At 43.5% G+C, this 16,364-nt stretch overlaps 1 protein-coding gene across 2 annotated transcripts in view; it reads left to right on the forward strand.

Annotated features, from left to right (window-relative positions):
* ARHGAP32 (Rho GTPase activating protein 32) overlaps positions 1-16,364 on the forward strand; it is a 313,447-nt gene that overhangs the window by 70,923 nt on the left and 226,160 nt on the right. For both annotated transcript variants that reach the window (XM_088476258.1, XM_088476259.1), the window contains exon 2: positions 3,501-3,542. The gene's annotated coding sequence lies outside the window, so the exon portion shown is untranslated. The remainder of the gene's footprint in view (positions 1-3,500; positions 3,543-16,364) is intronic.

The following is a 16,364-nucleotide window of genomic DNA, read 5'->3' on the forward strand; positions in this document are numbered from 1 at the left end:
AATAAAGGGATATTTTTATCTCCTCCGGATGCAAAGGCTGTCAGACTACTTCATTTATAGCAGATCTGTGGAACAAAAGCAGTTTGCTTAAAGATGTTAAGTAATGCTCAGAGCAAAGACCTCTGTGCTTTGTGTAGATCAGAGCCTGTAACGTGCTATGTTTCTGTCAGGCTCCTTATTTAGACTGTACTAAACCTTATTATAGGTTTTGCTGTTTTGCTTTACACGTCAATTCAATTGTTTTCTTTTCACAATGTTTGCATAGTTCCTGTGCTGTAATCCCACATTGTGAGACTCTGTACATACCTCATTGCGTGGTTTCCAATGACTCGCTGACAAGTGGGGTGACCCTTAATAATGGTTACTATCTGATTCCGGTTCACAAGAGTTGAAATATAATAAATTGTGATAGTGCAGGTTACTATACTGGACCTTTGGGCTCGCTGTAGCGTATAATAAGTATTTCAGGGTGTTGCATTGTGCATTACATTCTAATGTGTATTGAGTATTTGGGATGCATTGTGTGCTGGGCACTTGTAGCTCCTGCATTGTGTGCTGGGCATTTGTAGCTCCTGCATTGTGTGCTGGGCATTTGTAGCTCCTGCATTGTGTGCTGGGCACTTGTAGCTCCTGCATTGTGTGCTGGGCACTTGTAGCTCCTACATTGTATGCTGGGCACTTGTAGCTCCTGCATTGTGTGCTGGGCACTTGTAGCTCCTGCATTGTGTGCTGGGCACTTGTAGCTCCTGCATTGTGTGCTGGGCACTTGTAGCTCCTGCATTGTGTGCTGGGCATTTGTAGCTCCTGCATTGTGTGCTGGGCACTTGTAGCTCCTACATTGTATGCTGGGCACTTGTAGCTCCTGCATTGTGTGCTGGGCACTTGTAGCTCCTGCATTGTGTGCTGGGCACTTGTAGCTCCTGCATTGTGTGCTGGGTATTTGTAGCTCCTGCATTGTGTGCTGGGCATTTGTAGCTCCTGCATTGTGTGCTGGGCATTTGTAGCTCCTGCATTGTGTGCTGGGCATTTGTAGCTCCTGCATTGTGTGCTGGGCACTTGTAGCTCCTGCATTGTGTGCTGGGCACTTGTAGCTCCTGCATTGTGTGCTGGGCACTTGTAGCTCCTGCATTGTGTGCTGGGCACTTGTAGCTCCTGCATTGTGTGCTGGGCACTTGTAGCTCCTGCATTGTGTGCTGGGCATTTGTAGCTCCTACATTGTATGCTGGGCACTTGTAGCTCCTACATTGTATGCTGGGCACTTGTAGCTCCTGCATTGTGTGCTGGGTATTTGTAGCTCCTACATTGTATGCTGGGCACTTGTAGCTCCTACATTGTGTGCTGGGCACTTGTAGCTCCTGCATTGTGTGCTGGGCACTTGTAGCTCCTGCATTGTGTGCTGGGCACTTGTAGCTCCTGCATTGTGTGCTGGGTATTTGTAGCTCCTACATTGTATGCTGGGCACTTGTAGCTCCTGCATTGTGTGCTGGGTATTTGTAGCTCCTACATTGTATGCTGGGCACTTGTAGCTCCTACATTGTGTGCTGGGCACTTGTAGCTCCTGCATTGTGTGCTGGGCACTTGTAGCTCCTGCATTGTGTGCTGGGCACTTGTAGCTCCTGCATTGTGTGCTGGGCACTTGTAGCTCCTGCATTGTGTGCTGGGCATTTGTAGCTCCTGCATTGTGTGCTGGGCACTTGTAGCTCCTGCATTGTGTGCTGGGCACTTGTAGCACCTACATTGTATGCTGGGCACTTGTAGCTCCTGCATTGTGTGCTGGGCACTTGTAGCTCTTGCATTCTATGAGTATAGGGCAATATAATGTGGTGATGATAATATGAGCTCCATTGAAGGTATATTATGTCTGGTATATTATGACTGATGCAGCTGTAACTTAAAATAATACTTGATGACTGGTATAATCCTCCCTCGGTATAGAGACCAGAAAAAAAGAAGTAAACCTACAGTAGTGTATTATGTCTTTATAGCTGGGTACGAAAACCATTTTTTTTGTTTTAAACCAATTATTTTGCATCAATGTTTTAATGAAAAAAAATAAAAAATGAATCCTCTTATTATATTAATACTGTGAAACATTGCTATGTATTAGAAACCTTGATCAACCGTGTTTTAATGCTTCCTAACATAAACAATCCAAAGTTATTACAATTTTTTATCTCCTCAAAAGAGAGCCAGACTAAGGGCTAAATGTAATAGCTTGCCGACTTCAGCCGCGGCGGGGATTTATGCGAGTCTCCCCATTTTTTTAAAGCGGCAACCATTTTAAAGGCTAAACCAGCGCAGCGGCTGAAGATTGTATGCTATTACATTTAGCCATGTGGTTTTGAATTTAAATAAACATGAAGGAGCTGAGGTGTTTCTCTGTGTATTGCCTCTTATATGTGTTGGCGTTGTTTACCTTTTAAGATTGCAAATGTTAATTGTAGTTCTCTCCTGTCCTATAGGATTGTTAGGGGAGGAGTTTGTGGAGTCTTATCACTAGACGATGTGTGTATTCAGCGACTGCAGATGCCACAGCACGATATACTGGGCTGTCCAGACACACTGCACGATCTGCGATCGTCTGATATATCATTCCCCAGCCACATCCAGAAGTATGGTGTCAGCCGCCGGATCTTCTGATCTGCCGTGTATGCACAGCAGATCAGAGGATGCGACCAATGCGCACACACTGAGCAATGTGGCCGATGTATCGTTCTGATCCACGTTGGAATGATATATATCGCTTAGTTTGTACCCAGCTTTAGCTGATGCTAGACAGAATTAGTGCCTCTCTGATCTGGTTCACCCTACCACCTTCCCTATTTCTCTCTTGTGTGTGAATTTGCTGTATCAGTTCAGCTTACTCAAATGAAGACCACAAGCCACAGGAAGGTGGAATAATACCACGGGGATTCCATTATAATAGACTTTTTTTCTTTAGGAAGTCACAATGCCGTACATGTAGTCACAGCATAATAAAAAAAAAAAACACATTTGGTTTAAGCCATATTTTAAACCAAGGTGGTGTAAACCAACCAATCCTGCTTTATAGAGTGGTAGATTCACAGAGTAATCTGTTAGGTTCACCTGGTACAGGTGCTGATCACAAAATAACCCTCCTGTCTGGTCTTTTTTTTTTTTTTTATGGCTACCAGTTTCCCTGACACCTTAGTAGGTGGGTGGTAATAGTCCCTCCTCAGTCCACTGACAAGTCCGACCAATTGTGCAGTGACTCACAAAACGGAAGAGAACAAGTGGTCACTGCCACAGGGATAGACTTACTGTAGTATCCCCTCTGCGGCTGACGCTGCAGGCCAGATCTCAGAGTCGTCAGCGCAGTTATGCCACTAATATATCTTCTACCAGTTGTACATTCATTGTTGTATCTCTTGGGATTCTGATGTTATTGCACCAGTACTCACCATCACCAATTCATGTCATACCATCACACTCCTCACTTTTCTCACTGGCTAATTTGTGTTCTCTGTTTTATTTTTCAGAGGAAAGAGGAATAAGGCATCTGGTGAACCCCCTTGGCTGTGGTAAGTGTTGCAGATTTCAGAGGTCTACTTATCACTGACTGATCTCACCATGTATCACTGCTGTATGTACTGTCCCTATCACTGACCTCACCTTGTATCACTGCTATATGTACTGTCCCTATCACTGACTGATCTCACCTTGTATCACTGCTGTATGTACTGTCCCTATCACTGACTGATCTCACCATGTATCACTGCTGTATGTACTGTCCCTATCACTGACTGATCTCACCATGTATCACTGCTGTATGTACTGTCCTTATCACTGACTGACCTCACCTTGTATCACTGCTGTATGTACTGTCCCTATCACTGACTGATCTCACCTTGTATCACTGCTGTATGTACTGTCCCTATCACTGACTGATCTCACCATGTATCACTGCTGTATGTACTGTCCTTATCACTGACTGATCTCACCTTGTATCACTGCTGTATGTACTGTCCCTATCACTGACTGATCTCACCTTGTATCACTGCTGTATGTACTGTCCTTATCACTGACTGATCTCACCTTGTATCACTGCTGTATGTACTGTCCTTATTATCACTGACTGATCTCACCTTGTATCACTGCTGTATGTACTGTCCCTATCACTGACTGATCTCACCATGTATCACTGCTGTATGTACTGTCCTTATCACTGACTGATCTCACCTTGTATCACTGCTGTATGTACTGTCCTTATCACTGACTGATCTCACCTTGTATCACTGCTGTATGTACTGTCCTTATTATCACTGACTGATCTCACCTTGTATCACTGCTGTATGTACTGTCCCTATCACTGACTGATCTCACCATGTATCACTGCTGTATGTACTGTCCTTATCACTGACTGATCTCACCTTGTATCACTGCTGTATGTACTGTCCTTATTATCACTGACTGATCTCACCTTGTATCACTGCTGTATGTACTGTCCCTATCACTGACTGATCTCACCATGTATCACTGCTGTATGTACTGTCCCTATCACTGACTGATCTCACCTTGTATCACTGCTGTATGTACTGTCCCTATCACTGACTGATCTCACCATGTATCACTGCTGTATGTACTGTCCTTATTATCACTGACTGATCTCACCTTGTATCACTGCTGTATGTACTGTCCTTATTATCACTGACTGATCTCACCTTGTATCACTGCTGTATGTACTGTCCTTATTATCACTGACTGATCTCACCATGTATCACTGCTGTATGTACTGTCCCTATCACTGACTGATCTCACCTTGTATCACTGCTATATGTACTGTCCCTATCACTGACTGATCTCACCTTGTATCACTGCTGTATGTACTGTCCTCACCACTGACTGATCTCACCTTGTATCACTGCTATATGTACTGTCCCTATCACTGACTGATCTCACCTTGTATCACTGCTGTATGTACTGTCCTCACCACTGACTGATCTCACCTTGTATCACTGCTGTATGTACTGTCCTTATCACTGACTGATCTCACCATGTATCACTGCTGTATGTACTGTCCTTATTATCACTGACTGAACTCACCTTGTATCACTGCTGTATGTACTGTCCCTATCACTGACTGATCTCACCTTGTATCACTGCTGTATGTACTGTCCTTATCACTGACTGATCTCACCTTGTATCACTGCTGTATGTACTGTCCTTATTATCACTGACTGATCTCACCATGTATCACTGCTGTATGTACTGTCCTTATCACTGACTGATCTCACCATGTATCACTGCTGTATGTACTGTCCCTATCACTGACTGATCTCACCTTGTATCACTGCTGTATGTACTGTCCTTATTATCACTGACTGATCTCACCTTGTATCACTGCTGTATGTACTGTCCTTATCACTGACTGATCTCACCTTGTATCACTGCTGTATGTACTGTCCTTATCACTGACTGACCTCACCTTGTATCACTGCTGTATGTACTGTCCTTATTATCACTGACTGATCTCACCATGTATCACTGCTGTATGTACTGTCCCTATCACTGACTGATCTCACCTTGTATCACTGCTGTATGTACTGTCCTTATTATCACTGACTGATCTCACCTTGTATCACTGCTGTATGTACTGTCCCTATCACTGACTGACCTCACCTTGTATCACTGCTGTATGTACTGTCCCTATCACTGACTGATCTCACCTTGTATCACTGCTGTATGTACTGTCCCTATCACTGACTGATCTCACCTTGTATCACTGCTGTATGTACTGTCCTTATTATCACTGACTGATCTCACCTTGTATCACTGCTATATGTACTGTCCCTATCACGGACTGATCTCACCTTGTATCACTGCTGTATGTACTGTCCCTATCACTGACTGATGTCACCTTGTATCACTGCTGTATGTACTGTCCCTATCACTGACTGATCTCACCTTGTATCATGGCTGTATGTACTGTCCCTATCACTGACTGACCTCACCTTGTATCACTGCTGTATGTACTGTCCCTATCACTGACTGATCTCACCTTGTATCACTGCTGTATGTACTGTCCTCATCACTGACTGATCTCACCTTGTATCACTGCTGTATGTACTGTCCTTATCACTGACTGACCTCACCTTGTATCACTGCTGTATGTACTGTCCTTATCACTGACTGATCTCACCTTGTATCACTGCTGTATGTACTGTCCCTATCACTGACTGACCTCACCATGTATCACTGCTGTATGTACTGTCCTTATCACTGACTGATCTCACCTTGTATCACTGCTGTATGTACTGTCCCTATCACTGACTGATCTCACCTTGTATCACTGCTGTATGTACTGTCCCTATCACTGACTGATCTCACCATGTATCACTGCTGTATGTACTGTCCCTATCACTGACTGACCTCACCATGTATCACTGCTGTATTTACTGTCCTTATCACTGACTGATCTCACCATGTATCACTGCTGTATGTACTGTCCTCATCACTGACTGATCTCACCATGTATCACTGCTGTATGTACTGTCCTTATCACTGACTGATCTCACCTTGTATCACTGCTGTATGTACTGTCCTTATTATCACTGACTGATCTCACCATGTATCACTGCTGTATGTACTGTCCTTATCACTGACTGACCTCACCTTGTATCACTGCTGTATGTACTATCCCTATCACGGACTGATCTCACCATGTATCACTGCTGTATGTACTGTCCTTATTATCACTGACTGATCTCACCTTGTATCACTGCTGTATGTACTGTCCCTATCACTGACTGATCTCACCTTGTATCACTGCTGTATGTACTGTCCCTATCACTGACTGATCTCACCTTGTATCACTGCTGTATGTACTGTCCTTATTATCACTGACTGATCTCACCTTGTATCACTGCTGTATGTACTGTCCCTATCACTGACTGATCTCACCTTGTATCACTGCTGTATGTACTGTCCCTATCACTGACTGATGTCACCTTGTATCACTGCTGTATGTACTGTCCCTATCACTGACTGACCTCACCTTGTATCACTGCTGTATGTACTGTCCTTATTATCACTGACTGATCTCACCTTGTATCACTGCTGTATGTACTGTCCTTATCACTGACTGATCTCACCTTGTATCACTGCTGTATGTACTGTCCCTATCACTGACTGATCTCACCTTGTATCACTGCTGTATGTACTGTCCCTATCACTGACTGATCTCACCTTGTATCACTGCTGTATGTACTGTCCTTATCACTGACTGACCTCACCTTGTATCACTGCTGTATGTACTGTCCCTATCACTGACTGATCTCACCTTGTATCACTGCTGTATGTACTGTCCTTATTATCACTGACTGATCTCACCTTGTATCACTGCTGTATGTACTGTCCCTATCACTGACTGATCTCACCTTGTATCACTGCTGTATGTACTGTCCTTATCACTGACTGATCTCACCATGTATCACTGCTGTATGTACTGTCCCTATCACTGACTGATCTCACCTTGTATCACTGCTGTATGTACTGTCCCTATCACTGACTGATCTCACCATGTATCACTGCTGTATGTACTGTCCCTATCACTGACTGATCTCACCATGTATCACTGCTGTATGTACTGTCCCTATCACTGACTGATCTCACCTTGTATCACTGCTGTATGTACTGTCCTTATTATCACTGACTGATCTCACCATGTATCACTGCTGTATGTACTGTCCTTATTATCACTGACTGATCTCACCATGTATCACTGCTGTATGTACTGTCCCTATCACTGACTGATCTCACCTTGTATCACTGCTGTATGTACTGTCCTTATTATCACTGACTGATCTCACCATGTATCACTGCTGTATGTACTGTCCCTATCACTGACTGATCTCACCTTGTATCACTGCTGTATGTACTGTCCCTATCACTGACTGATCTCACCATGTATCACTGCTGTATGTACTGTCCCTATCACTGACTGATCTCACCATGTATCACTGCTGTATGTACTGTCCCTATCACTGACTGATCTCACCTTGTATCACTGCTGTATGTACTGTCCTTATTATCACTGACTGATCTCACCATGTATCACTGCTGTATGTACTGTCCTTATCACTGACTGATCTCACCTTGTATCACTGCTGTATGTACTGTCCTTATTATCACTGACTGATCTCACCTTGTATCACTGCTGTATGTACTGTCCCTATCACTGACTGATCTCATCATGTATCACTGCTGTATGTACTGTCCCTATCACTGACTGATCTCACCATGTATCACTGCTGTATGTACTGTCCCTATCACTGACTGATCTCACCATGTATCACTGCTGTATGTACTGTCCTTATTATCACTGACTGATCTCACCATGTATTACTGCTGTATGTACTGTCCCTATCACTGACTGATGTCACCTTGTATCACTGCTGTATGTACTGTCCCTATCACTGACTGATCTCACCATGTATCACTGCTGTATGTACTGTCTTTATCACTGACTGATCTCACCATGTATCACTGCTGTATGTACTGTCCCTATCACTGACTGATCTCACCTTGTATCACTGCTGTATGTACTGTCCCTATCACGGACTGATCTCACCTTGTATCACTGCTGTATGTATTGTCCCTATCACTGACTGATCTCACCATGTATCACTGCTGTATGTACTGTCCCTATCACTGACTGATCTCACCTTGTATCACTGCTGTATGTACTGTCCCTATCACTGACTGATCTCACCTTGTATCACTGCTGTATGTACTGTCCCTATCACTGACTGATCTCACCATGTATCACTGCTGTATGTACTGTCCCAATCACTGACTGATCTCACCTTGTATCACTGCTGTATGTACTGTCCCAATCACTGACTGATCTCACCTTGTATCACTGCTGTATGTACTGTCCCTATCACTGACTGATCTCACCTTGTATCACTGCTGTATGTACTGTCCCTATCACTGACTGATCTCACCTTGTATCACTGCTGTATGTACTGTCCTCACCACTGACTGATCTCACCTTGTATCACTGCTGTATGTACTGTCCTCACCACTGACTGATCTCACCTTGTATCACTGCTGTATGTACTGTCCCTATCACTGACTGATCTCACCTTGTATCACTGCTGTATGTACTGTCCTTATTATCACTGACTGATCTCACCATGTATCACTGCTGTATGTACTGTCCTTATTATCACTGACTGATCTCACCTTGTATCACTGCTGTATGTACTGTCCTTATCAATGACTGATCTCACCATGTATCACTGCTGTATGTACTGTCCCTATCACTGACTGATCTCACCTTGTATCACTGCTGTATGTACTGTCCCTATCACTGACTGATCTCACCTTGTATCACTGCTGTATGTACTGTCCTTATTATCACTGACTGATCTCACCATGTATCACTGCTGTATGTACTGTCCTTATTATCACTGACTGATCTCACCTTGTATCACTGCTGTATGTACTGTCCTTATCACTGACTGATCTCACCATGTATCACTGCTGTATGTACTGTCCCTATCACTGACTGATCTCACCTTGTATCACTGCTGTTTGTACTGTCCCTATCACTGACTGATCTCACCATGTATCACTGCTGTATGTACTGTCCCTATCACTGACTGATCTCACCATGTATCACTGCTGTATGTACTGTCCCTATCACTGACTGATCTCACCTTGTATCACTGCTGTATGTACTGTCCCTATCACTGACTGATCTCACCTTGTATCACTGCTGTATGTACTGTCCTTATTATCACTGACTGATCTCACCTTGTATCACTGCTGTATGTACTGTCCTTATTATCACTGACTGATCTCACCATGTATCACTGCTGTATGTACTGTCCCTATCACTGACTGATCTCACCTTGTATCACTGCTGTATGTACTGTCCTTATTATCACTGACTGATCTCACCATGTATCACTGCTGTATGTACTGTCCCTATCACTGACTGATCTCACCTTGTATTACTGCTGTATGTACTGTCCCTATCACTGACTGATCTCACCTTGTATCACTGCTGTATGTACTGTCCTTATTATCACTGACTGATCTCACCTTGTATCACTGCTGTATGTACTGTCCTTATTATCACTGACTGACCTCACCTTGTATCACTGCTGTATGTACTGTCCTTATTATCACTGACTGATCTCACCTTGTATCACTGCTGTATGTACTGTCCTTATCACTGACTGACCTCACCTTGTATCACTGCTGTATGTACTGTCCCTATCACTGACTGATCTCACCTTGTATCACTGCTGTATGTACTGTCCTTATTATCACTGACTGATCTCACCTTGTATCACTGCTGTATGTACTGTCCCTATCACTGACTGATCTCACCTTGTATCACTGCTGTATGTACTGTCCTTATATCACTGACTGATCTCACCTTGTATCACTGCTGTATGTACTGTCCCTATCACTGACTGATCTCACCTTGTATCACTGCTGTATGTACTGTCCTTATCACTGACTGATCTCACCATGTATCACTGCTGTATGTACTGTCCCTATCACTGACTGATCTCACCTTGTATCACTGCTGTATGTACTGTCCCTATCACTGACTGATCTCACCTTGTATCACTGCTGTATGTACTGTCCCTATCACTGACTGATCTCACCTTGTATCACTGCTGTATGTACTGTCCTTATTATCACTGACTGATCTCACCTTGTATCACTGCTGTATGTACTGTCCTTATTATCACTGACTGATCTCACCTTGTATCACTGCTGTATGTACTGTCCCTATCACTGACTGATCTCACCATGTATCACTGCTGTATGTACTGTCCCTATCACTGACTGACCTCACCTTGTATCACTGCTGTATGTACTGTCCCTATCACTGACTGATCTCACCATGTATCACTGCTGTATGTACTGTCCCTATCACTGACTGATCTCACCATGTATCACTGCTGTATGTACTGTCCCTATCACTGACTGATCTCACCATGTATCACTGCTGTATGTACTGTCCTTATTATCACTGACTGATCTCACCTTGTATCACTGCTGTATGTACTGTCCCTATCACTGACTGATCTCACCTTGTATCACTGCTGTATGTACTGTCCCTATCACTGACTGATCTCACCTTGTATCACTGCTGTATGTACTGTCCCTATCACTGACTGATCTCACCTTGTATCACTGCTGTATGTACTGTCCTTATTATCACTGACTGATCTCACCTTGTATCACTGCTGTATGTACTGTCCCTATCACTGACTGATCTCACCTTGTATCACTGCTGTATGTACTGTCCTTATCACTGACTGATCTCACCTTGTATCACTGCTGTATGTACTGTCCCTATCACTGACTGATCTCACCTTGTATCACTGCTGTATGTACTGTCCTTATTATCACTGACTGATCTCACCATGTATCACTGCTGTATGTACTGTCCCTATCACTGACTGATCTCACCATGTATCACTGCTGTATGTACTGTCCCTATCACTGACTGATCTCACCTTGTATCACTGCTGTATGTACTGTCCTTATTATCACTGACTGATCTCACCATGTATCACTGCTGTATGTACTGTCCTTATTATCACTGACTGATCTCACCATGTATCACTGCTGTATGTACTGTCCCTATCACTGACTGACCTCACCTTGTATCACTGCTGTATGTACTGTCCTTATTATCACTGACTGATCTCACCTTGTATCACTGCTGTATGTACTGTCCCTATCACTGACTGATCTCACCTTGTATCACTGCTGTATGTACTGTCCTTATCACTGACTGATCTCACCTTGTATCACTGCTGTATGTACTGTCCTCATCACTGACTGATCTCACCATGTATCACTGCTGTATGTACTGTCCCTATCACTGACTGATCTCACCTTGTATCACTGCTGTATGTACTGTCCTTATCACTGACTGATCTCACCTTGTATCACTGCTGTATGTACTGTCCTCATCACTGACTGATCTCACCTTGTATCACTGCTGTATGTACTGTCCTTATCACTGACTGATCTCACCTTGTATCACTGCTGTATGTACTGTCCTTATCACTGACTGATCTCACCATGTATCACTGCTGTATGTACTGTCCTTATTATCACTGACTGATCTCACCATGTATCACTGCTGTATGTACTGTCCCTATCACTGACTGACCTCACCTTGTATCACTGCTGTATGTACTGTCCTTATTATCACTGACTGATCTCACCTTGTATCACTGCTGTATGTACTGTCCCTATCACTGACTGATCTCACCTTGTATCACTGCTGTATGTACTGTCCTCATCACTGACTGATCTCACCATGTATCACTGCTGTATGTACTGTCCCTATCACTGACTGATCTCACCTTGTATCACTGCTGTATGTACTGTCCTTATCACTGACTGATCTCACCTTGTATCACTGCTGTATGTACTGTCCCTATCACTGACTGATCTCACCTTGTATCACTGCTGTATGTACTGTCCTTATTATCACTGACTGATCTCACCTTGTATCACTGCTGTATGTACTGTCCTTATCACTGACTGATCTCACCTTGTATCACTGCTGTATGTACTGTCCTCATCACTGACTGATCTCACCTTGTATCACTGCTGTATGTACTGTCCTCATCACTGACTGATCTCACCTTGTATCACTGCTGTATGTACTGTCCTGATCACTGACTGATCTCACCTTGTATCACTGCTGTATGTACTGTCCCTATCACTGACTGACCTCACCTTGTATCACTGCTGTATGTACTGTCCCTATCACTGACTGATCTCACCATGTATCACTGCTGTATGTACTGTCTCTATCACTGACTGATCTCACCATGTATCACTGCTGTATGTACTGTCCTTATTATCACTGACTGATCTCACCTTGTATCACTGCTGTATGTACTGTCCCTATCACTGACTGATCTCACCTTGTATCACTGCTGTATGTACTGTCCCTATCACTGACTGATCTCACCTTGTATCACTGCTGTATGTACTGTCCCTATCACTGACTGATCTCACCTTGTATCACTGCTGTATGTACTGTCCTTATTATCACTGACTGATCTCACCTTGTATCACTGCTGTATGTACTGTCCCTATCACTGACTGATCTCACCTTGTATCACTGCTGTATGTACTGTCCTTATCACTGACTGATCTCACCTTGTATCACTGCTGTATGTACTGTCCCTATCACTGACTGATCTCACCTTGTATCACTGCTGTATGTACTGTCCTTATTATCACTGACTGATCTCACCATGTATCACTGCTGTATGTACTGTCCCTATCACTGACTGATCTCACCATGTATCACTGCTGTATGTACTGTCCCTATCACTGACTGATCTCACCTTGTATCACTGCTGTATGTACTGTCCTTATTATCACTGACTGATCTCACCATGTATCACTGCTGTATGTACTGTCCTTATTATCACTGACTGATCTCACCATGTATCACTGCTGTATGTACTGTCCCTATCACTGACTGACCTCACCTTGTATCACTGCTGTATGTACTGTCCTTATTATCACTGACTGATCTCACCTTGTATCACTGCTGTATGTACTGTCCCTATCACTGACTGATCTCACCTTGTATCACTGCTGTATGTACTGTCCTTATCACTGACTGATCTCACCTTGTATCACTGCTGTATGTACTGTCCTCATCACTGACTGATCTCACCATGTATCACTGCTGTATGTACTGTCCCTATCACTGACTGATCTCACCTTGTATCACTGCTGTATGTACTGTCCTTATCACTGACTGATCTCACCTTGTATCACTGCTGTATGTACTGTCCTCATCACTGACTGATCTCACCTTGTATCACTGCTGTATGTACTGTCCTCATCACTGACTGATCTCACCTTGTATCACTGCTGTATGTACTGTCCTTATCACTGACTGATCTCACCTTGTATCACTGCTGTATGTACTGTCCTTATCACTGACTGATCTCACCATGTATCACTGCTGTATGTACTGTCCTTATTATCACTGACTGATCTCACCATGTATCACTGCTGTATGTACTGTCCCTATCACTGACTGACCTCACCTTGTATCACTGCTGTATGTACTGTCCTTATTATCACTGACTGATCTCAGCTTGTATCACTGCTGTATGTACTGTCCCTATCACTGACTGATCTCACCTTGTATCACTGCTGTATGTACTGTCCTCATCACTGACTGATCTCACCATGTATCACTGCTGTATGTACTGTCCCTATCACTGACTGATCTCACCTTGTATCACTGCTGTATGTACTGTCCTTATCACTGACTGATCTCACCTTGTATCACTGCTGTATGTACTGTCCCTATCACTGACTGATCTCACCTTGTATCACTGCTGTATGTACTGTCCTTATTATCACTGACTGATCTCACCTTGTATCACTGCTGTATGTACTGTCCTTATCACTGACTGATCTCACCTTGTATCACTGCTGTATGTACTGTCCTCATCACTGACTGATCTCACCTTGTATCACTGCTGTATGTACTGTCCTCATCACTGACTGATCTCACCTTGTATCACTGCTGTATGTACTGTCCTTATCACTGACTGATCTCACCTTGTATCACTGCTGTATGTACTGTCCCTATCACTGACTGACCTCACCTTGTATCACTGCTGTATGTACTGTCCCTATCACTGACTGATCTCACCATGTATCACTGCTGTATGTACTGTCCTTATTATCACTGACTGATCTCACCTTGTATCACTGCTGTATGTACTGTCCCTATCACTGACTGATCTCACCTTGTATCACTGCTGTATGTACTGTCCCTATCACTGACTGATCTCACCTTGTATCACTGCTGTATGTACTGTCCCTATCACTGACTGATCTCACCTTGTATCACTGCTGTATGTACTGTCCTTATTATCACTGACTGATCTCACCTTGTATCACTGCTGTATGTACTGTCCCTATCACTGACTGATCTCACCTTGTATCACTGCTGTATGTACTGTCCTTATCACTGACTGATCTCACCTTGTATCACTGCTGTATGTACTGTCCCTATCACTGACTGATCTCACCTTGTATCACTGCTGTATGTACTGTCCTTATTATCACTGACTGATCTCACCATGTATCACTGCTGTATGTACTGTCCCTATCACTGACTGATCTCACCATGTATCACTGCTGTATGTACTGTCCCTATCACTGACTGATCTCACCTTGTATCACTGCTGTATGTACTGTCCTTATTATCACTGACTGATCTCACCATGTATCACTGCTGTATGTACTGTCCTTATTATCACTGACTGATCTCACCATGTATCACTGCTGTATGTACTGTCCCTATCACTGACTGACCTCACCTTGTATCACTGCTGTATGTACTGTCCTTATTATCACTGACTGATCTCACCTTGTATCACTGCTGTATGTACTGTCCCTATCACTGACTGATCTCACCTTGTATCACTGCTGTATGTACTGTCCTTATCACTGACTGATCTCACCTTGTATCACTGCTGTATGTACTGTCCTCATCACTGACTGATCTCACCATGTATCACTGCTGTATGTACTGTCCCTATCACTGACTGATCTCACCTTGTATCACTGCTGTATGTACTGTCCTTATCACTGACTGATCTCACCTTGTATCACTGCTGTATGTACTGTCCTCATCACTGACTGATCTCACCTTGTATCACTGCTGTATGTACTGTCCTTATCACTGACTGATCTCACCTTGTATCACTGCTGTATGTACTGTCCTTATCACTGACTGATCTCACCATGTATCACTGCTGTATGTACTGTCCTTATTATCACTGACTGATCTCACCATGTATCACTGCTGTATGTACTGTCCCTATCACTGACTGACCTCACCTTGTATCACTGCTGTATGTACTGTCCTTATTATCACTGACTGATCTCACCTTGTATCACTGCTGTATGTACTGTCCCTATCACTGACTGATCTCACCTTGTATCACTGCTGTATGTACTGTCCTTATTATCACTGACTGATGTCACCTTGTATCACTGCTGTATGTACTGTCCTTATTATCACTGACTGATGTCACCTTGTATCACTGCTGTATGTACTGTCCTTATCACTGACTGATCTCACCTTGTATCACTGCTGTATGTACTGTCCTTATCACTGACTGATCTCACCTTGTATCACTGCTGTATGTACTGTCCTTATCACTGACTGATGTCACCTTGTATCACTGCTGTATGTACTGTCCCTATCACTGACTGATCTCACCATGTATCACTGCTGTATGTACTGTCCTTATCACTGACTGATCTCACCTTGTATCACTGCTGTATGTACTGTCCCTATCACT

The sequence above is a fragment of the Taudactylus pleione genome, unplaced genomic scaffold (genome assembly GCF_031769625.1).
Source record: "Taudactylus pleione unplaced genomic scaffold, aTauple2 ptg000185l, whole genome shotgun sequence".
In the NCBI taxonomy this organism is placed as follows: Eukaryota; Metazoa; Chordata; class Amphibia; order Anura; family Myobatrachidae; genus Taudactylus; species Taudactylus pleione.